At 39.6% G+C, this 23,570-nt stretch overlaps 1 protein-coding gene across 22 annotated transcripts in view; it reads left to right on the forward strand.

The window, feature by feature from the left end:
* The window catches only part of SIPA1L1 (signal induced proliferation associated 1 like 1), a 368,059-nt gene that overhangs the window by 169,953 nt on the left and 174,536 nt on the right, over positions 1–23,570 (forward strand). For all 22 annotated transcript variants that reach the window (XM_081508904.1, XM_081508913.1, XM_081508901.1 and 19 more), the window contains one exon: positions 1,945–2,006. The gene's annotated coding sequence lies outside the window, so the exon portion shown is untranslated. The remainder of the gene's footprint in view (positions 1–1,944; positions 2,007–23,570) is intronic.

A 23,570-nucleotide genomic window follows, 5' to 3' on the forward strand; every position in this document is an offset into this window, starting at 1 on the left:
ATATTCTGCTTTTTTTAGGTATTGCTAAACATGTTCCAGTTCATACAAGTAGCTTGTGAGAGTTGAACTGCTCTACAGCCTAAGACTTGGTATTGTCTGATTTTTGTATATTAGCCATTTGGATCAATGTGTAATTTTATCTCATTGTGGTTTTAATTTGTATTTCCGTGGTAATGAATGATGTTGAACACCTTTTCATATGCTTATTGGCCATTTTTTACATATCCTTGTTAGATAATCTTTTTCTTGGGCTTCCCAGGTGGCACTAGTGGTAAAGAACCTGCTTGCCAGTGCAGGAGACATAAGAGATGTGGGTTTGATCCCCATGTCAGGAAGATCCCCTGGAGGAGGGCATGACACTCCACTCTAGTATTCTTGCCTGGAGAATCCTGTGGACAAAGGAGCCTGGCAGGCCGTCTATGGTCCATGGGGTCCCAAAGAGTTGGGACGCGACTGAAGCTACTTATTAGCACACACATCTTTTTCTTATTTTATTGGAGTTTTTATATATTCTAAATGAGTCTTATATGTATTTAATACATATATTCAGCAAATATCTTCCTTTCTGATTCTTACAATAATGCTTTTGTTGTATTTTAATGAACCTGAAGGGGATTGGAATATGTCACCCCGAAATATGCTTCTGTCTTCAAACTTATTTTGGACTGAAGGAAGTCAAGATACAGCAGATAAAAGAAGAGCTTTTTGTCCTCCTCATTTGTGAATGCGGGGCATAAATTTCCATTTGTGAAGGTGCACCCATCTCCCATACCAGGGAGAAGAGAATGATTCTTCTAACTCCAGACACTTGAGTCTGTGTAACAAATCTTACTAAACAAGTTTTATCCACCATACATTTCCTAGTCACCTTCCCACAATTTACCATCTTTAGGCATCTAACCCCCCTTTTTCCTTTGTGTAGTCACTTCTTCACTACTTATTACCCTTTGTTAAAATGGTATATACTGCCTCTCTAGGTTTTCATTTTCTGTGGCATCCCCATTCCTGTAAAAACATTAACATCAAATGACTCTCAGCAGTCTTCTCCATCATCACAATTCAGAAACATCAGTTCTGTGATCCATGAAGGGGTTCTTCTATAAACCGTAACTAATGCCAGCAACATGGCAGAATCTTATATAAACTGAGAAAAGTGAAATTAGGCATGGTATTGTAGATAGATGACAGTGGCTATCCTCAGCCTTGTCAAGGCACATCATCCCCAGGAAAAGCCACAGCATCATAAGAGTTTTACGTTTTTAAAGCCCTTCTGAATTGAGTGTGATTTGCTATATTGTTACTTGTCCTGAGGTCTGGATAGGGACAAATTTCTTACCTTTCACTTTTGAATACTAAAAGACATTCCAGGGTCTTAAAGTCCCCAGTTCTGTGGCTGTGTTTCTTTAGCATTTCAAGGTATCTGAATATTCAAAGATTTTACTAAGATGCAGTGTCAGATATCTGAATGGATATGTGCATTTACCACCACCACCCCACCACCCCAGAGACCACTTTCTTAGATCCCTGAGTGTAGAAATTTAGAAATTGAAGCTGGTTTATCTAGCTTTAAGTTATATTGGACTCAGTAGATTGGATGTGTGTTGTAGGCATTAGACATCATGATTTTTGAGGTTCATTTAATAGTTGCTTTTGTTTCAGTGTTACAAGTAGCAGTCCAGGGCAGTGTTAATTTGCTTAAAATGCATTTGTTTGTTGGTGTTCAGATTTACAAAAGATGCAGATAGTTTTAACTTGAAGGTACTTAGAGGAATTCTAATACCACAGATATTTTTTTCTAATTTCTGAGTTCAGCTATTTACTTTTAAAAGGCTGGTTTACTTCTTTCCAGGAAAAAAATAAGACTTTTCTCAAAGTTATGCAACTATTTTTAATGAAATTTCTTGTGTACTTAACTACTTTTTCTTTTCCTTTTTTTTTTTTTAGGTTATATATTGTTAATGTGGATGCTGTTGTCCAAATTTCTGTAGCTATGGCACAAGAAAATAGTAAGTATTGTACCATACTTCCTATGACCTACATGCTTTATAAAGTTTTGACTTTCTCTCTTTTAAGTTTCTCATTGGAGCAGTGGGAGTATTGAAAGAAGTTTTTAAAAACTTTACCTTTTCATGTGGTCATCTGATTTTTATGTCTCTAGCTTTTATATATGTACAAATGTACAAATACATCATGATTATGATATGTTAATCTTCTGCTAAACAGAATGATTGGCTAATTCTAGCAATCAGATATTAGAGTTGAGTCCATATTATGCATCCCATCTACCACCCATATTTGGGGTTGAGGAACTGACCAGCTCCAGGATGGACCCTGATTAGGAGCAAGCCCATCCCTGCTATGCCCGTGCACAATTCACTCCTTGGGGAGGCGGCATCAGCCAGTGCTGGGCATTAACTGGGCAGAGGGCTGGCTTCAGCAATGGTCCTGTAATCTGGCTCTAGCCAAGGAGACTCCAAAGTAAGTTTGCCAAGTGCTTCTGGCAGAAGTCTTCTCATACTTAAAACACAGCTACCGGAAGTGCCTGCCTCTCTGTCTTTTTCTGGATGTTGTTATGTGCTGGTGTGAGGTCTGGTGTGGCTCCAGGCTGAGCAAGAAGTCACACAGGGTGGAAGACAGAGAAACCAGCCCTGAAGCCTGTTTCTCCTCCAGGAGTCCAAGCATTTGAGCCAGCAACATTTCCTTTTTGTTTAAGCCAGTTTGAGTTGGGAGCCAAAACATCTTAAGTGATTCACTTCTTCTCCATTTTATTTTTAGTAGTCCATTAGCTTCTCCTTGGGAAATGTGGGAGTAATTGCAAAGAGAGGCAAAATAATGCTGTCAAACTCGACTGGCAGTGTATGCTGGTGTTGACTGGCACCCTCTTCACTCTGAACAGTTCATAGGTAGTGGTTCCGTATTCAAAGACATGAGAATGAAATACACTGCTTTCAGATTTTCTCTTTCTTTCCCTGGAGGTTTTCACTTTTAATCATACCATTTGCGCTGTGAACACTGTAAAGGGTCATGGACTACTGGCCAGAAAACCATGCCTTTGTATAGGTGTGTGTTTGACAGTGTTGTGGTGTCCCTGGTGTTTTCTTAGAATAGTCTATATTCAGATTTCTAATTGCTTGCTTTTGTTCTTCAAACGTTACTGTGAATCTCAAATATAAGAACTCTTTAAAGGATGATATAACAGATATTTATATATATCCTCCCACAACACTCTAGGCAAAGAGAATGTTTACCAGTTCCATGGAACAGTTAAAACCGTATGATCATCCTCTCTCATAGCAGTGCCCTTTCTCCACCTTTGAAGAACTACTTTCCTGGTTTTACATCTTCATTCTTCCCTTGCATTTGTTTGTGTTTTACCACATATGGATAGGATGGTTTTTGTATGCCTTTTCACTTCAGGTATATGTAGATACTGTGTGTCTTTGTTGTTGAAAATCACAAAGAAGTTGAGAAGAAATTCAGGATCACAGAAAGAAGCTATAAATGCATTCTTAGACACTTGTGCAAAGATCTGTTACAAGGCATCTTGGTGATCCATAATGAAATGCGTTAGATTTTTATTTAATTATTTATTTTAGCCCCACCATGCGGCATGTAGGGTCTTAATTTCCTGACCAGGGTTTGAACCCATGCCCCTGCAGTGGAAGCACGGAGCCCTAACCTCTGGACCTCCTGGGGGATACCCCAAAATTTGTTTGATTTTAAGTGGCTGATGAGTTTAATCAACATGCTTATCTTCTCAAGTCTCATGCTTGTTCTGCTGTTGAGTTCATTGTCCACACCCGTGCCTGCACTCCTTTAAAGGTTTGGCAAGTGCGGGCCCTACCAAGTCATCAGTGAGCTTTTCAGAGTGTGTTGGTTACTTTTTCATTTAAATTCCTCCATTCATCCTGTGGTCAGAATGCATGCTTTTGGCAAACCTGGGTAAATTTTTGCATTCTTCTGCACTCTGACAGTTAGCCATCTTCCTGACAAAACTGACTTCTCTGCTTTCTAAATTTGTCAGCTTGTCAGTTTCCACTTTGTACTGGTGGCAGCAGTTATAGAGGAGGTATCCATTCCTATGAATGGGTTATGAAGAATTAAGGTATCACATTATTTCCCATTGTGCTCCAGCATGAGTCTTGGTGGGCTTCCCAGGCACTTCAAGTTGTAAAGAATCTGCCTGCCAATGCAGGAGATGCAAGAGGCCTGGTGGGTTCATGCTGTGTCAGAAAGATCCCCTGGAGGAGCACGTGGCAAACCACTCCAGTATTCTTGCCTGGAGAATTCCGTGGACAGAGGAGCCTAGTGTGCTATAGTCCATGGGGCCGCAAAGAGTTGGACGTGACTGAAGCGACTTAATAACACACATGCATGGATGAGTCTTAGAGATGATTTCATAGCATCCTTGTCTGAAACATTTTTTAGGTCATTTAACTTCTGCATTCAAAAAACCCATTCTTCACCCTTGGTTCTTGTTTGGGATTATTGCTTCCACAGGACTGAATAGCCATTGCCCCTCAGAGATCATTAATCCTTTCAACTTGATAGCGTAGTTACTGATAAAATGTCAGAGAAAGATTTATGACAATCAGAAGAGGATTTCTATTTTCTTTTCCTGAACAAAAAAGTAAACTGAAAAGGTTTTCCCCCCCTAATTCATATAGATTATATTCTCACTACAGAAAGGGAAACAATAACCTCTTTTGTAGAAATCCAATTTTGTATTTTTGTGCTTTGTGCATGTAGTTTTTTTGTTGTTAAAAAATAGATCCTTATTTTAATTTTATTTAACTGTCTTTAGCTTGTTTCTTTATCTGTGGGCCTAGAATCCTGAATTAAAATGCTAGAAGATTATAGCCTTCAAATGGAAACAATCAGTGAGGCCCCTAGGAAAAGAGCTAGTAAATCTCTTCCATTGAGAGATGACCAGCCTTCAAATGGAATGCCATTTGTATAGCAGGCCAAATATAGACAGGAAATGCAAAATATTTAAGCTACAGTCCTGTAATATATTTTATATCCGTTTTCTTGTTTAAAAAACTTTTACAGTTGTTTCTTAAGTGAGGGAAAAAAACTGTTATACTGATGTTTTTGTTTCTTGTAGAAGGATGTCTTAGTATTTATTTCTTATGTAAAGGAATCTGTAGACTTGGCTTGTTTTTATGCCTCAAAATGAAATGGTGCCTTTGTGGGGGATGCTCCACTGGGCTGAGGGAACTTCTAGACAGTGACTCAGATCTGTAATTAGGTCTTGCTTTCCGCGCCCTTGTTGACTTAAAAGCTCTGGCCATAGACCATTTAGTCTGGGGAAGCCATACGTGAATCATCTAAATTGGCACAAATTATCCAGAATGCTACTAAATGTTTTCTACTCTTTATTGTGATTGAGGGAACTAGAAAGGGAGACTTCTTCTTTGAGTTTGAAGGTATTCTCAAGGGTATGTATGCACATTTGTGAAAGCAGATCTCATCCTTAGAGTGAAAAGCAGTAGAATATTTGACAGTTGTAGGCAGTTCTCATTTTGCGGGTCTGTTTTAGAACATTCCTCCAGGCTTTGTAGCCTTTCCTTTGGGAAGAAGATAGCAACAGTTGCCTATCTTCCCAGCTCCAGTTTGTTCTCCTCCCCTTGTCTTTCAGGAAGGGAGATCCAGTGGCTGTCTTGCTGCCAGTGGTCTCAGCTTAACTCCCACAGCACGGTTGACATAGTTTAGTTTATATTATGTTTGTATTTAGTTTATGTTATGTCCGTTTTGCATCTTTTAACTTGAACCCCCTCATCAATATCTTTCATATTTAGGATGGAATTTGATATCCTTTCCTTCTCTTTCTTAAAGGGATAAATCAGCAGACTTACTTAGACCTGTGTCAGTTATCTGGCAGTGAAGTGGGTAAAAGTTGTTTTTTTGTCTTCACTGAATAAGTTGACTTTGTTTCAGTTTATTTTAGTGAAAAACATTAAAATAATCAAATTAATTCTAAAGTGGAGGACATTTAAATGTAAGTCATTTAGGAATAAAGATAAAATGAGGGCTTTTCTTAGATAGAAAGTAAGCCTTTTAATTAGTTTTTTCTCTCTCTATGGGTTTTCTCTAATGGTGCATTAAGGATCTTGTCCAGCACTTATTACCTGATTGTTTCTTCCCTAAAGAGAAAAAAACAAGCACATTTAGCCAGTCAGTAGCTAAAAGACCAGATTTTCAACTTGTAATGTGAGTTGACTTTTTAATACGTGGATAAATCTTTGTTTTCATGGTGAAATATCTGTGATTGGGCCTTTGAGAGGAATGTATCTTGACAGGAAGTAGAAGAAAGCCATGGCTCGTTATGTAATTTTATGTTTTGCAGGCCTTCGTACTGTTCTGCGTCTGTGGGGTCACATGAGTTGGGCCGTCTTTGTTGGTCTAGGGCATTGCTGTTTGTTATATACTGTCATAGTCATTTTGGAAAGTCAGGTGTTCAAATTATAAAATTATGGTTAGCAAATCTGCTGAGTTAAGTTGGAAGATTTTAAAGTGAGTTTCTAAGAAACTGGTTGGTAAAGTATTCCTAATTACATGGTTACTTAAGCTCTTTTCCCTGATATAAATCACAAAGGACCTTCATATTAGCAATTTAGGCTGTGTTTATAAAGGATGCCTGTTCACTAAAAACTGCAATCCTGTTTGTCATAAGGACTTGTTTAGTACGCAATTAACCTTTCACTTAATCTCTTTTTAGAATTAGGAGCCAAGAGACCATGCTCCAGTACCAAATACAAATCACCCAACCTTATGGCCCTTAGTTTGCACAGTGTGTAAATAATTGGGTCATGAGCTAACACCTAAATAGAGGGGCATGAAAGGTTTACCTCCAGTGGGACTTCAACATCACCTTATGGCTTCTAGGTTACATTGTGTGAATTATTTCTTATGTGGCAGTCATTATCTCTAGTCAACAGGTGCAGCGACAGGCCAGGTCAAGAATTCAAGAGTTCTTAATGAATGTAGAAATATCTGGAGTTTTATGCTTGATGATATCATATCCCCACAGTAGCAGATGCCTTCTAACTTTCTGGAAATGAAATCTCAATCTTATAAATGAATGCTAATCCCTGGCAAAAGCTTCGCACCATCTTTTTTTTTTTTTCTCTCTCTCTCTTTTCAAATTAGTTGAACAGAATTAGTCTGATCTATAGGGTTAGGTGCCCTCTCTGTACTCTGCAAAACTCTGCTAAACAATGTATGAAGATATATATCGCCTTCCTCTTGAGCCTCCCGCCCACTTGGTAATCCTATTTTATTACTGCATAGTGGCTTCATTTTAAAGATAGAGACATCAATGGATATCCATCCACTCTGCAAGTGCATAGAGCTTGTTGGTTAAAAAATTCAAGCCAAGGCCCAGAATTCATCGTGGCTAAAATTCTGTTCTTTCATGATATTTTGCTAATCATTTTGGAGTCATGTCCATTTAGTTGTGGAGAAGGCAGTGGCACCCCACTCCAGTACTCCTGCCTGGAAAATCCCGTGGACGGAGGAGCCTGGTAGGCTACAGCCCATGGGGTCACTGAGTCGGATACAACTGAGCGACTTCACTTTCACTTTTCCTTTTTATGCACTGGAGAAGGAAATGGCAACCCACTCCAGTATTCTTGCCTGGAGAATCCCAGGGATGGAGGAGCCTGGTGGGCTGCCATCTATGGGGTCTCACAGAGTTGGACACAACTGAAGCGACTTAGCAGCAGCAGCCATTTAGTTGTATTTGTTTGAAAGTGAAAGTTGCTCAGCCGTGTCTGACTCTGTGCGATCCCATGGGCTATACCGTCCATGGAATTCTCTAGTCCAGAATACTAGAGTGGGTAGCCTTTCCCTTCTCCAGGGGATCTTCCCAAAGGGATCAAACCCAGGTCTCCCGCATTGCAGGCAGATTCTTTACCAGCTGAGCCACCAGGGTAGCCCAAGAATACTGGAGTGGGTAGCCTATCCCTTCTCCAGGGTATCTTCCTGACCCAGGAACCGAACTGGGGTCTCCTGCATTGCAGACAGATTCTTTACCATCTGAGCTATTGTTTGAAGCATCAAGAAAATCTGGGCAGAGGATGAGATGGTTAGATAGCATCACCAATTCAATAGACGTGAATTTGAGCAAGAACTTCCCTAATAGCTCAGTCCATAAGAGTCTGCCTGCAATGTAGGAGACCTAGGTTTGATTCCTGGGTTGGGAGGATCCCCTGGAGAAGGAAATGACAACCCACTCCAGTATTCTTGCCTGGAGAATCCCATGGACAGAGGAGTGTGGCAGGCTCCAGTCCGTGGGGTTGCAAGAGTCGGACAGGACTTAGTGACTAAACCACCACTACTGGGAGATAGTGAAGGACAGGAAAGCCTGGTGTGCTGCAGTTCATGGGGTCACAAAAAAATCAGACATAAGTTAGCAACTGAACAGGAGCAACTATAGCAAATTTAAAAAATAACTTTTCCAAAAATAGTATGTACCTACAAAAATGCATGAATTATATCTGAACATAAAATGAAAATAACCATCTGTAATTTTGCCATCGAGAAGTAGTTGTGATCAACATGCACTAATGATGTGTTCTCATAGAACACAGAGCACACCATTAAAAGCGGGGGGTGGGGGGTGACCCATACCAATTGTTACTGAAGGACTGACTTGGGTGGTGGCACACAGAAATTCTTAAATACCTGTAATGGTATGTGTTAAACATAATATCACCTAAACTGCAAGTATTCATGTGAACAGGTTGTTGACATTTCATCGTAGGATAAAGAGGGAGCCTCTTTAAAGACAAGCGGGACTCTGGCCTATCCTGGTTAGCTTTTGTTTTTAATGATTTTAGGGAGAGAGTTTTGGTGTTGGGTGTATTTCTCTATGTAGGCCTGTGACTTGTTGTTTGATTTGTTTGTTTAAGTGAAGGAGCCTTGTAAAGTAAGCTTGTTATATAGGAACAATAGGAGAACACTGTGTTTTTAAAGGAAATGTCTGTTCCCTGATAGAGAAAAAGCAAGAGATAGGCTGCATATGGTAATTCTCCAAGGGTGATTGAGTTCAGGGTCCCTCCTGGACTTGTTTTTAATACGGTGTATCTCTCCCCTGCTTCATTCTGTCCCATGTAGCCCTTCTCTTTGCTCCCTCCCCCATCCTGTAAGGTAAACAATGCAGCATTGCAAAACACTGCACTGACTCACATCTCCAGTATCCCACTTCATGCTTTAGTTTACAATAAGTCCGGGTATTGTCTGGTTTTCAAATCACCACACCACAAGGAAACAACAGACATCTCCCTGGATCTGAAAGTATTTGCCCTTTGTGATGTTTTGATCATTTCTGAGGATTTGTTTGCTGGCCTCTTTCTCTGAGGCTCAAAATAACTTGGTATGTATGCCGCAGCCCTCTTAGCTTCCAGAGGGCTTCTTTTAAGTGCCTGTCCTTAACAGAAGCATTCTCTCTGAGCAGTGATGCACTTCAACCAGTTGACCAGTAATGAGCCCCAGAGTTTCTTGTCCTGAAGCCTTTGTGGTGTAAACAGAGCAAATGGTGAGAGCTTTGTCCTTTGTCCTCTCTTCCAAGTACAGAGTGTAAAAGTTGTTTTAAAGGAAGTCTGCATTTTGTGGTATCACTTGGTTTTGGCCCTGTGTCCCTTTAGATTTTAGCCTAGAATTCTTTGGGAAACTCCACCCCTGGAAGAAAAGGAAGATTTTTAAAAGAATTGTGTCAGCAGCTGTTAATGTTGGTAAGAACACAGCACTGTTGTTGCAGATTTTTTCGTTACACAGCAACAGCTTGTAGGATTTCACTTTTGCAATGTCAGTCGCTTGCACTGAGAAACTGATTTGAATTGTATTAGTCAACTAGGTTCATTTTAAATTATTTTACAACTTTGTATTGTTGTAAAACACTCAAACTTTGATTCCCTGATGTTATAAGTGTGTTTTTTGACATCAGATGAAGATCTTGGCATTTAAATGGTTGAAGAAAGCAAATTTCAATTTGTTTTCAAAATATTGTTATTAATAAATAGTAATCCTATCTTTTCTCCTAGTTTTACTTATGGGTAGCTTCATATGACATTTAGATTTTGCGTGATTATTTTTAATATTCTGAACTGTTGTCTTTTTATTCACACTTAGGGTTGTATATATTATTTGATTTTCTTGCATAACACTCATTAGATTTATTTCAAATTTGTTTATTTTCAAGTCCAATGCTAGAGCTATAAATAAATAACCCTCCTTATTTTTAATTTGCACTTTGACTCTTAAGTTATAACACAGTCTGTCTATGAGTGGGTTCCTGATTCTGTTAATACCATTCCTTCACAAAGATAGCTTGATAGGTATTTGTTTGTTTCACCTGAGATTTCAATGTAATCTCTTCTTGAAAAGGATTTGGATTAAGTCATTTATTATTGGTTTCCCAATCCTCATTTTCATTCCTTCAAAATGGGTTATCCTTTTACTTCTCCTTCCACATTTCCTTCCTCTTTTTTTGATATGACAGACATGAGGTGGGCCATAAGAAGAGATTTTGACTTTGTTCTAAGTGAAAGATGGTAATGAAGTCAAGTTCAGGTAGAGAATGAAGGGTCAACCTAATGTGAGAAGAAAACTAGAAAAGAGTTCAGGTGAGAAATTTGTTGTCTTAAAACTTAACCCATCACAGGAATTGCTGCTCTGCCGTTATTCCTTCATCTGCATCTTTGTTGACCCAGATCGTACCAGGCAACTCCCATCTTCTGAGCTAGGTCTTTGTTTTTTCTTAGTAGATGCTCAGTTAGTAGAAAGTCTGACTGACTTGCTGACTTCTTAACTGCAAGAAAGAAATAGACTCACTCTCTTCTTAAAACCGCCATTCTAATTTCCTACCAGTGGATTCCTCCGTCATGGATTCTGTGAGGAGCCCATGATATAAGTTTAACACCCCCTTTTTTTTTTTTCAGTTGAATCTTCTTCTCTAATATTATGTAGTAGGATCCCTTTTTCTCTAGAGAAGTATGAGATGTTATTTTCTCTTCAGTTTTCAAAGTAAAAGGCTCCCCTGCTGCCTCGTTCCAAGAGAGGTGATTTCCAACCATTCCTACATTCAGTTTTTGTGGAACACTAGTCCTCTGTAAATTGGTGGGATTAAAATTGTGTCCTGACATTTTGCTGTATTCTTTGCGATTCTTGGGAGTCCCCAGGTGGTCGTATGAAACCACAGTTGGGAGTCACTGCGTGGACGTCCATCCTTTCAGCGGTCACGTGGCAGGGAAGGCGGTTCATCCTTTACATCTGGCCGAGTGGGGTCTGGACTTCAGTGTTTCTCTTCTGCTTCCTCTAGTTTGCTACTTCAGATCTTTCCGTCTTCACTACCAGGTCTCTAAATTTCATTGTCAAGTTCACTTTCTTCCAGATGTTACAAAATAGAACCAGAGCCATGATGCGTTTTGGTTTGTGTCTGTTTTTGATATTTCTTTTCCATGGGAATGTTCTTGATCCCTGTCTCCTGTACAATGTCACGAACCTCTGTCCATAGTTCATCAGGCACTCTGTGTATCAGATCTAGTCCCTTAAATCTATTTGTCACTTCTACTGTATATACTCATAAGGGATTTCATCTAGGTCATACCTGAATGGACTAGTGGTTTTCCCTACTTCCTTCAATTTAAGTCTGAATTTGGCAATAAGCAGTTCATGATCTGAGCCACAGTCTGCTCCCAGTCTTGTTTTTGCTGACTGTATAGAGCTTCTCCATCTTTGGCTGCAAAGAATATAATTAATCTGATTTCAGTGTTGACCATCTGGTGACGTCCATGTGTAGAGTCTTCTCTTGTGTTGTTGGAAGAGAGTGTTTGCTATGACCAGTGCGTTCTCTTGGCAAAACCCTATTAGCCTTTGTCCTGCTTCATTCTGTTCTCCAAGGCCAAATTTGCCTGTTACTCCAGGTGTTTCTTGACTTCCTACTTTTGCATTCCAGTCCCCTATAATGAAAAGGACATCTTTTTTGGGTGTTAGTTCTAGAAGGTCTTGTAGGTCTTCATAGAACCGTTCAACTTCAGCTTCTTCGGCATTACTGGTCGGGGCATAGACTTGGATTACTGTGATATTGAATGGTTTGTCTTTGGAAACGAACAGAGATCATTCTATCGTTTTTGAGACTGCATCCAAGTACTGCCTTTCGGACTCTTTTGTTGACCATGATGGCTACTCCATTTCTTCTAAGGGATTCTTGCCCACAGTAGTAGATACAGTGGTCATCTGAGTTAAATTCACCCATTCCAGTCCATCTTAGTTCGCTGATTCCTAGAATGTCAACGTTCATTCTTGCCATCTCCTGTTTGACCACTTCCAATTTGCCTTGATTCATGGACCTAACATTCCAGGTTCCTATGCAATATTGCTCCTTACAGCATCGGACTTTGCGTCTATCACCAGTCACATCCACAGTTGAGTATCGTTTTTGCTTTGGCTCCATCCCATCCTTCTTTATGGAGTTATTTCTCCACTGATCTCCAGTAGCATATTGGGCACTTACTGACCTGGGGAGTTTCATCTTTCAGTGTCCTATCTTTTTGCCTTTTCATACTGTTCATGGGGTTCTCAAAGCAAGAATACTGAAGTGGTTTAAAAGAAATGCAAAAAAGCAAAATGGCTGTCTGAGGAGGCCTTACAGATAGCTGGGAGGAGAAGAGAAGCGAAAAGCAAAGGAGAAAAGAAAAGATATTCCCATCTGAATGCCGAGTTCCAAAGAATAGCAACGAGAGATAAGAAAGCCTTCCTCAGCGATCACTGCAAAGAAATAGAGGAAAACAACAGATTGGGAAAGACTAGAGATCTCTTCAAGAAAATTAGAGATACCAAAGGAACATTTCATGCAAAGATAGGCTCAATAAAGGACAGAAATGGTATGGACCTAACGGAAGTAGAAGATATTAAGAAGAGATGGCAAGAATTCACAGAAGAACTGTACAAAAAAGATCTTCACGACCCAGATAATCACGATGGTGTGATCACTCACCTAGAGCCAGACATCCTGGAATGTGAAGTCAAGTGGGCCTTAGAAAGCATCACTACGAACAAAGCTAGTGGAGGTGATGGAATTCCAGTTGAGCTATTTCAAATCCTCACAGATGATGCTGTGAAAGTGCTGCACTCGATACGCCAGCAAATTTGGAAAACTCAGCAGTGGCCACAGGACTGGAAAAGGTCAGTTTTCGTTCCAATCCCAAAGAAAGGCAATGCCAAAGAATGTTCAAACTACTGCACAATTGCACTCATCTCACATGCTAGTAAAGTAATGCTCAAAATTCTCCAAGCTAGGCTTCAGCAGTATGTGAACCATGAACTTTCAGATGTTCAAGCTGGTTTTAGAAAAGGCAGAGGAACCAGAGATCAAATTGCCAACGTCCGCTGGATCATCGAAAAAACAAGAGAGTTCCAGAAAAACATCTATTTCTGCTTTATTGACTATGCCAAAGGCTTTGACTGTGTGGATCGCAATAAACTGTGGAAAATTCTGAAAGAGATGGAAATACCAGACCATCTGATCTATCTCTTGAGAAACCTGTATGCAGGTCAGGAAGCAACAGTTAGAACTGGACATGGAACAACAGACTGGTTCCAAATAGGAAAAGGGGTATGTCAAGGCTGCATATTGTCACCCTGCTTATTTAACTTATATGCAGAGTACATCATGAGAAACGCTGGGCTAGAAGAAACACCAGCTGGAATCAAGATTGCTGGGAGAAATATCAATAACTTCAGATATGCGAATGACACCACCCTTATGGCAGAAAGTGAAGCAGAACTAAAGAGCCTCTTGATGAAGGTGAAAGAGGAGAGTGAAAAAGTTGGCTAAATGCTCAACATTCAGAAAACTAAGATCATGGCATCTGGTCCCATCACTCCATGGGAAATAGATGGGGAAACAGTGGAAACAGTGTCCGACTTTATTTTTTTGGGCTCCAAGATCACCGCTGATGGTGATTGCAGCCATGAAATTAAAAGACGCTTACTCCTTGGATGGAAGGTTATGGCCAACCTAGATAGCATATTGAAAAGCAGAGACATTACTTTGCTAACAAAAGTCCATCTAGTCAAGGCTGTGGTTTTTCCAGTGGTCATGTATGGATGTGAGAGTTGGACGGTGAAGAAAGCTGAGCGCCACAGAATTGATGCTTTTGAACTGTGGTGTTGGAGAAGACTCTTGAGAGTCCCTCAGACTGCAAGGAGATCCAATCAATCCATCCTAAAGGAGATCAGCCCTGGGTGTTCATTGGAAGGACTAATGTTGAAGCTGAAACTCCAATACTTTGGCCACCTCATGCGAAGAGTTGACTCATTGGAAAAGACGCTAATGCTGGGTAGGATTGGGGGTAGGAGGAGAAGGGGACGACAGAGGATGAGATGGTTGGATGGCATCACCGACTCGATGGACATGGGTTTGGGTAGACTCTGGGAGTTGGTGATGGACAGAGAGGCTTGGCGTGCTGCAATTCATGGGGTCGCAAAGAGTCGGACATGACTGAGCGACTGAAGTGAACTTCGTATTTCTGGATACAGAAAGAGCAAGGTAGGCCCCTTCTTACATGTTTCAATGCTTGAAGAACAATAAAAAAATAAAAGAATAAAAAATCTAGTTTCTGTATGTTGATATATGGCAGAAACTAACACTATTACAAAGCAGTTCAGTTCAGTCGCTCAGTCATGTCCGACTCTTTGCAACCCCGTGTACTGCAGCATACCAGGTTAAAGTAGTTATCCTCCAGTTAAAAATAAATAATTAAAAAAATAATAACAACCAAACAATAATACCTGTTTTGAGTGGAAAACAGTGTTAAAAATAAAAGTGTATATTTCTTTTTTTTTTTTTAATCTATTTTCTTGATAAGTAGTTACTGTCCTTTCCAGACTCCTCCTTTTTTGGTTGTGTTTATTGCATGTAGCCCACCACTAACTGCAGTCATGGGATATTGCTTTCACATCTGATCCGTGAGATAGTTTCTTAGTGACTCTTGTTCGGCACAGAAGAAGATGCACTTATTTTGGTTTTGTGAGTTTTTCCCTTCAAGTACACAGGGCCACATGCTCTTTGGTGCTAGGATGCTTCCTTACAGTTCTGAGAGGACTTGGCCTGTTTTCCCAAATGAGATAATGAACACAAAAATGCTCTCTAGTAAGCTCCAAAATGTTATAAATAGGAGAGGATACTGTTGTTACTGTTATTCTCTGCTTGAGTGGCCAACTATAAATACTCTCTGTTCGTTTCATGACCTCCATCTGAGATCTGGTTGCGTCTGACAGTCCTGTTTCCAGGGAATACCTATTTCTTAATTAGGCTGACTTTTACCTTCTTGGACCTTTGCAGAAGAAAAAGCTCCACACATTGAACAAATGTAGCTTAACAAATATTACATTCAAGCAAGTGGTTAGTATTTCATAATATTTACAAAGAAAGGAGTCCCTGCCCTTTATGTACGGAATCAGTTTCTTTTGGCAATGACCCTGAAGTTCCTGGCCCCATGAAAAATAACTAGTTCTGGGAGTCACGATTTCAGGGCTCCCATCTCACTTCTTACTCAACAAGAGGACAGTTTCTCTGACAAATGGACTTGTAGTTTTTGTTGAGCTTTCTTACAGAATATAGCGTGTGTGTGTGTGTGTGTGTGTGTGTGATTTAACTCCTTGCCCTTGAGCTTTTCAATTTGTGCACATCGATGTTCTTGTGGAGAAGGGTGTGACCTGGGCCACAGAGAGAGAACTTACAAGGAGAATAAAGGTTGGCGGGGGGCATATTTTCTTCCTCTGCCTCCCATCGTAGCTGGAAAGTGGAAGTGTTGTGGTGAGATGCTTCTTCTGCCACAGATATCATCTGAGCGGGCGTCTCACTCGTGGGGCGATGCCAGCTCCCATGTGGAAGCTGGCCTAAAACTGCTTCTTCATTGGCAGCAGCTCCCCATCAGAAATGCTTTCCTGCATTTCATAGTAAACCAGTGCTGACTCTAATGGGGAATTCTAGAAAGACCATGTCGTGGAGATTTGACATTCCTTGAAGCTGGTCAATAGTTTACTTCAACAAGCCTCTTGGAATTGTTTCAAAACACTAATCGCATGCTGACAGCAACTTGCCCTGTTGAGGGGAAGAGTTGGGCTGATTATTGCGTGTATTCTAAGACTGCTTGATTAGAGGGGCATTTCTTAGCTTACCCTGTCTGTTCTTTCCTTTCCACTGTATATAGAACTTAAATTCCGTGAAAGACTGTATTATAAGTCCTAAAATTTGCTTTCCAGAATGTTGGATTTTGTAAAGTACAGTGTTAGCTAGGGCAGACCAGAAAAGGTACATCAGTTATCTTAGAAGTGATTTCTTTGTTGAATAAGGAAAAGAAGGATACAGTAGCAGTGGAAACACTTCATTAGCTCCAAGGAAAACGTTTTAGCTCTTCTTAGGATACCATTCTCCACCTTCAAAGGATAGAGATTTAAACTTGCCAGTTACTTAGGCATTTAAAAAAATGCAATTCTCTAGTGAATTTGTTACAGTATTGCTTCTGTTTTATGTTTGGTTTTGTTTTTGTCCATGAGGCACATGAGATCTTAGCTCCCCGACCAGGGATTGAACCCACACCCCCTGCTTTGGAAGGTGAAGTCTTAAGCACTGGACTGCCAGGGAAGTCCCTACATAGGCATTTTAAGTTGTTTGAAAATAAGGTAAAGTCATGTAGTGTTCAAAAAAGGGGACTGAAATTGACAGAGCATAGAAAGTCCAAGTTGTCGCTTCCACAGAACCCAGACCTTGTTCGTGTTATATGGACTATAATTTCTTATCTCCATCTCTAGCAAGAATAATTCATATTCCACATGAGGTAAATTATTGCCTTTATTGGGCCATTTGTTGAAAGTTCCACCTACTGGTGAGTAAATTAACCTAGAGAGCATGTTCTGTATTTAGAATGTTTGACTAATGTAAGGGATCCCGTGTTTATTAGTCTGTGACATACATTTTAAGGATAAGTAAATAGAGACCCAAATGCGTAGTTATTTGTTGAAAATAACAAAATAAGTCATTTGAAGAGCAGGAAACAGATGGGCTCTTGCATCCTTCTTTCTAGAAAAGCTAATCCATGTTGACACAAGGCATACATCATTCAAAAGAGAGATTCTAGTCTTTTGCCAGATATTCTTTCTTTATTTTAGGCAAATACGAAACCGATCACAGCAGTTATCAACTCAGGTCTCTCCATTCAGTACATTTTCCATCAGGTAGCACAAAGGATTTAAGGTTAATTCCTTGAATTAGGCACCTTAAAGGTTAAGGGAGAGGAAAGAGTTACAGGCAGCTTTATGGCAAGCCCATGAATCCGCTGTGCTGGAGGATAAACCTACTTCCCAGCGCCCAACGCCTTCCTTTGCTCTGTCCTCCATGCTTAATGAGCTCCTATGCCTTCCCTCAGTTGAACGCTTCACCCTGTCTGTCTTGTGGACCCCTCGCCTTCTGCAGATGTGAATCCTCTAGTCCTGGCATTCCTGTCTTCCCCCTGCCCATCTCTTCATGCTTTTTCTTTGCCTGTAAATATTCTTCAACTCTCTTTCTCCAGCACAAATGTTCCCACCCCCTTTCAGATCTCTCCTTCTCTCTGTCTTGTTTCCAGTGCGGGAAAAACAAGAAGTGGGGCAAGGGGAAGAACTAGTCCATCAGTCTAAATCCCTTAATTCTTCTAGTGTTTTGGGGGTTGTTTGGGGAACTGATTTATAATACACATGCAATAAAATGCATAGATCTTAAGTGGCCTAAGATTTGGGTTGTTTCTAGTTATTATTGGCTGTTACGAATAAGGCTGCTAGAAACATTTTTACAAAGTCATTTTGTAGACATATTATTTTAATACCTCTTGGGTAAATACCTAGGAATAGAATTGTTGGATCATTGACTAGATGTTTGTTTCACAGGATAAGGAGATGCTAAACGTTTTTCCACAGTGGTTGTGCCATTTTATGCTTGAGCGAGTAATAATTTGTGAGGGTTCCAGTTGCTTCACATTCTTACTAGTGTTTAATAGTTAGCTTTTTGTGTGTGTGTTGGAAGGTGGAGACATTGAGTAATATCCTCCGAACTGAGACAGAACTTGGAGACTCAAAAACAAAACAGGCAGCTCCAAAAAGTGCAATTATGAAGTTTCTTGTCGATTACTGGGGGCTTCCCTGGTGACTCAGGTGGTAAAGAGTCTGCCTGCAGTTCGGGAGACCTGGATTCGATCCCTGGGTTGGGAAGATCCCCTGAAGAAGGAAATGGCAACCCACTCCAGTATTCTTGCCTGGAAAATCCCATGGTTGGAGGAGCCTGGTAGGCTACAGTCCTTGGGGTCGCAAAAAGTCGGACACGACTGAGTGACTTCACTTTGTTGATAACTTACATACCAAGAGAAAAGCGAGTCCACACCTCTAGGATCCAAGATGGTTCTGTGTGAGCAGCAGGCATTCTTCCAGTTTTCATATCAGACAAAGGCAAGGGTAGAGCAGATAGGACACTTGCCTATCTTGGGTGCCTTCACTGGGAAGACTAAAGCTACATCACCCAGAAACAAGAGGGCAGGTGGGACTGCAGACATAGGAGGGAGCTGGCAAAATGGAGTCAGTGTGGTTCAGCCACACAGTCGTTGAGTTTTTTGTTGTTGTTGTTGATTTAAACTTTAGCTAATTCTAGTAGGATGAATTCTCCTCCTGCAATGCGGGAGACGTGGGTTCGATCCCTGAGTTGGAAAGATCCCCTGGAGGAGGGCTTGGCAACCCACTCCAGTATTCTTGCTTGGAGAATCCCATGGACAGAGGAGCCTGGTGGGCTACAGTCCATGGGGTCACAAAGAGTCGCACATGACTAAGCACAGCACAGTAGGATGAGTATCTCATTGTGATTTTTAATTTGTGTTTTCCTGATGATTAATGATTCTTATTTGTGTTTTCCTGGTGATTAGTGATTTTGAATATCTTTTCATGTGTTTATTGGCTATTCATCTTTTTTTTTGCAGACTCGCTTGATTTTCTAAAATGTTATTGAATTATTGTTATTGATTTGTGAGGTTTTAAAATATGTATTGTCTATACATATTTAAATAATGTATAAATGTGTACACATACATAGCCTAGACATACCTATATATGTATGTAAGCATATATTTATATTCTTTTTTGATTTTTAATTGAAGTATAGTACAATATTACATGTTTCAGATGTGTAACATGGTGATTGATAATTTTTAAAAATTATACTCCTTTTATAGTTATTATAAAATATTGGCTGTATTTCCTGTGCTGTACAGTATATCTTTATAGCTTATTTATTGTATATATAATAGTTGGTACCTCTTAATCCTCTACTCCTGTCTCACCCCTCTCCCCTTCCATCTTCCCACTGGTAACCACTAGCTTGTTCTTTGTATCTCTGAGTCTACTACTTTTTTGTTGTATTTTTTAGATTTCACAGTATAAGTGATACCATATAGTATTTGTCTTCCTCTGGCTTATTTCATTTAGCGTAAGTCCATCCATGTTGTTGCAAATGGGAAAATTTCATTCTTTTTTTTTTTAATGTGTGAATACTATTCCATAGTATGTGTGTGTGTGTGTGTATGTGTCTGTGTATATACATATGTATGTATATATACACCATATCCTTTCTATTCATTCATCTGTCGATAAGGCATTAGGGTTGTCTCCATATCTTGGCAATTGTAAATAGTGCTGCTATGAAAACTGAGATACATGTATCTTTTTGAATCAGTGTTTTCGTTTTTCTTCCCCCCTGGTTATATACCCAAGAGTCGACCTGCTGAGTCATATCGTAGTTCTATTTTTAGCTTTTTGAGAAACCTCCATACTGTTTTCCACAGTGGCTGCGCCAATTTACATTCCCACCAACAGTGTATGAGGGTTCCTGTGTCTCTCTGCATCCTCACCAACATTTGTTATTTATAGTCTTTTTGATGGTAGCCATCCTGACAGGTATGAGGTGAAATCTCATTGTGGTTTTAATTTGTGTTTCTCCAATGATTAATGGTATTTAGCATCTTTTCATGTGCCTGTAGGCTATCTACAATTTCTCTTTGCAAAAATGTCTATTCAAGTCGTCTGCCAATTTTTTAATTGTGTTTGTTTTTTTAATATTGAGTTGTATGAGCTGTTTATGTATTTTGGATATTACCCTTTATTGGTCATTTGCAAATATATTCTCCCATTCAGTATGTTGACTTTTCATTTTGTTGATGATTTCCTTTGCTGTGTGAAAGTTTTTAACTAGGTCCTATTTATTTTTGTTTTTATTTCTTTTGCTTTAAGAGAGAGAGATTTTTATTCTTAATGGTATCTCTTGATAAGCAGAAAGTTCAACCCAATTTATTATTTTTCATGGTTAGTACTTGGCTGTGAGTTATCCAAGAAGTCTTTCCCTATTCAATAGTGGGAAGGTGTTTTTTTGTATTTACTTAAAGATGCCTTAGGGTTTTATCTTTACATTTAGATTGATAACCTATCTTTAATTTTTTTGTATATGAAATAGCATAATTATTGAGATGTTTTTTCCCCCAGTCAGGTATATCCATTAGCATTTGTTTGCTAAAAGATTTTTTTCCTCTTATAGTGAATTTTTGTCTTGGTTGATAATCAGTTAACCGTACATGTATAAATCTGTTCCTGGACTGTCTTTTGTTCCACTGCTCTATTTGTCTGTTCTTATGCCAGTTATACACTGTCTTGAGTATAGTAGCTGTATTATAAGTTTTTAAATCAAGTAATTGAACCCTCCAACTTTGTTCTTGCTTTTAATAATTGTTTTAACTATTGTAGATCCTTTGTATTTTCTTAGAAATTTTCGAATGAACTTGTCATTGTTTTTTGTTTGATTTATAAAAGGCTGCTAGATTTTGATTGGGATTTCATTGAACCTGTTTTTCAATTTGTGGAGAACAGACATTTTGATAATATTGTGTCTGCTTTCCACAAACCTCTTACTTAATTCTCTCAACAATGTTTTGTAGTTTTCAATATAGAAATTTTTCACTTCCTTCATTAGATATATTACGAATTTTCATTGACATTTTTTCTCATTCATTTATTCTTATATCAAATATTTATTAAGTAGATATTATGAGACTGATTTTCTTATGCTCCTCAAAATGATAGTGTTTTAACGTTTTAAGATTTTTAAAAAATTCTTCTACCTTTCACTTGCTAGAATAGAAACATACAGTTGCTGTTTGTATATTGACTTTATTTTCTACAAGACTCCTAAATTCACATGCTGGTTCTAATATTTTCTGTGTGTGTGTGTGTTATTGACATACATAGTCATTGCTAGATGTCTGTGAACAATGACAGTTTTACTTCTTCCTTTTCTATGTTTATACCTTTCTAAATTGCTTTTCCTGGTCTGACTGAACTAGCCAGAACTTTGAGCTCAAGCTTGACTGAAAGTGTTGAGAACAGAATCCTTCCCTTATTTCTGATCGTAGGGGAAAAAAGTACTGTATTACTGTGCAGCTTTTGCTCTTAAAGTATTGTAATTCTGTGGTCTCCTTATTTCCAGATACCCAGTTCTCAAGGTTCTCAGCCTGCGTATCCCTGGGCTTGCTTCTATTTGTGACATAACGACTCTGTCTTCTCTGTTTTCTGCCTCATTTCCCAAGGAGTGACTCTTTTTTTTTTTTTTGATTCTTCATCTTGGTTCTCTTCCTTCCATGAAAAATAGCTTCCATTTTTACTGACTTCTCATCTTCTCATTCATTATTTTTTAAAATAAATTTTATTTATTTATTTACTTTTGGCTGTGCTGGGTCTTCATTGCTTTGCACAGGCTTTTCTCTAGTTATGGCAAGCAGGGGCTTTTCTTTGTTGCGGTGTGTGGGCTTCTCATTCAAGTGGCTTCTGTTGTTGCCCAGCACAGGCTCTCGGCGCATAAAATTCAGTAGCAGGCTCAGTAGTTGTGGCTCATGGGCTCTAGAGCTTGGCCACAGTAGTTGTGATACATGCGTTTAAGTTGCTCTGCAACATGTGGGATCTTCCCAGACCAGGAATGAAACCTGCATTGGCAGGTGGATTTTTTTTTTAATTAATTAATTTTTAATTGAAGGATAATTGCTTTACAATATTGCTTTAGTTTCTGCCATACGTCAACATGAATTAGCTGTGGATATACATATACACATATGTGTGTGTGTGTGTATACATACACACACACATATATGCCTCCCTCTTGAACCTCCCTCCCACCTCCCACCCTTCCCCACAGAGCCTTGATGTTACAGAGCCTTGATTTGAGTTCCCTGAGTCATACGGTAAATTTCCATTGGTTGTCTGTTACAAAAGGTGGTGTATATGCTTCCATGCTACTCTCTCCATTCCTCTCACCCTCTCCTTCTCCCCTCCAACCCCCCGCCACCTACGTCCTTAAGTCTGTTCTCTGTGTCTGCATCTCCATTGCTGGCAGGTGGATTCTTATCCACTAGGCCACCAGGGAAGTACACTCATTCATTTCTGTATCACACATTTATTAAGTGGGTGCTTGGTGACTCAGCTGGTATCTGGGGCTGGACAGGTTGATGAGATCCAACTTCTGCCCCAAAAGAGCTCACCATAGAGCATGGGAAGTACTTTGAAAGAATGGGTTCCTTGGAATGCCCTTTGGGGCTGGCTGTCTCACCTGGTCTGGTGCTCGGAGAGAACGCCTGCTGGGGGAAATGATGGGCTGCCTCTCGTTGTCCTTGCTGTGCAGAGGCCCAGGACCAGGGGCTGGTCCTCCTTTACTCCTCCTCAGCATATTCTCACGCCTCTTCTCGGTTGCTGCCATGTCATCTCTCCGGGCACCGTTTCCAAGTCCGGCCAAAGGAATAGTTGTCAGAATTATACTGTGGTGCTCACTGCTTTGTGCCCTATGTGGTTTTATGTGAAGTGTTCCCCTAACAGCTCTTAGCACTGAGGGTAGTAACATGTTTGTCTCAATCTTTAGAGATGCTGTAGAATTTAATATGCATCAGAAGCTTAAAAATGGTTTTGAAACGAGCTCAGTGAGAAATTTTTTGTTCATTTGTATCTTGTACTTCGTTGCTGGATAGATTTTTTAAAATTAATTACGAAAATACTTTCAAGGTATATTGATGTCCCAGCATAATTTTTTTGTTGAAATATTTGCATGGAGGCCTCCTTTCCCTCCAAGGAACTGGGCAGTGGATGGCTCTTTGCCTTGTGACTGTGGGCACTGCAGGCTCTGTCTTTGGAGAGCACATGTCTTTGAGTGCCCCGTTTTCAAGATGCCTACGTAGAGTTTTTCATTTCATTTTTTTCACCTAAACAGTGTCTGCTTTTCTCTTTTTGTCAGAATGCCTCTTATTAAAAAGCTTTGCTTATTCTTATAAAGCCACCATGACATCTCAGAACATATTTTTTTTAAAGGAGGTACAAACTAAAGATTAATATATTTTCAGATGATTAAATTTTAAAGCTATAAATAGTGTCTTAATGCTAATGGAATAGATATGTGAAGCATCGTTCAGTGATTTCACTGGAGTGAAGGTGAAGCAATTAATTGTACTTAGAAATAT

The sequence above is a fragment of the Giraffa tippelskirchi genome, chromosome 7 (genome assembly GCF_054371585.1).
Source record: "Giraffa tippelskirchi isolate mGirTip1 chromosome 7, T2T-mGirTip1v1.2.pri, whole genome shotgun sequence".
Classification (NCBI taxonomy): Eukaryota; Metazoa; Chordata; class Mammalia; order Artiodactyla; family Giraffidae; genus Giraffa; species Giraffa tippelskirchi.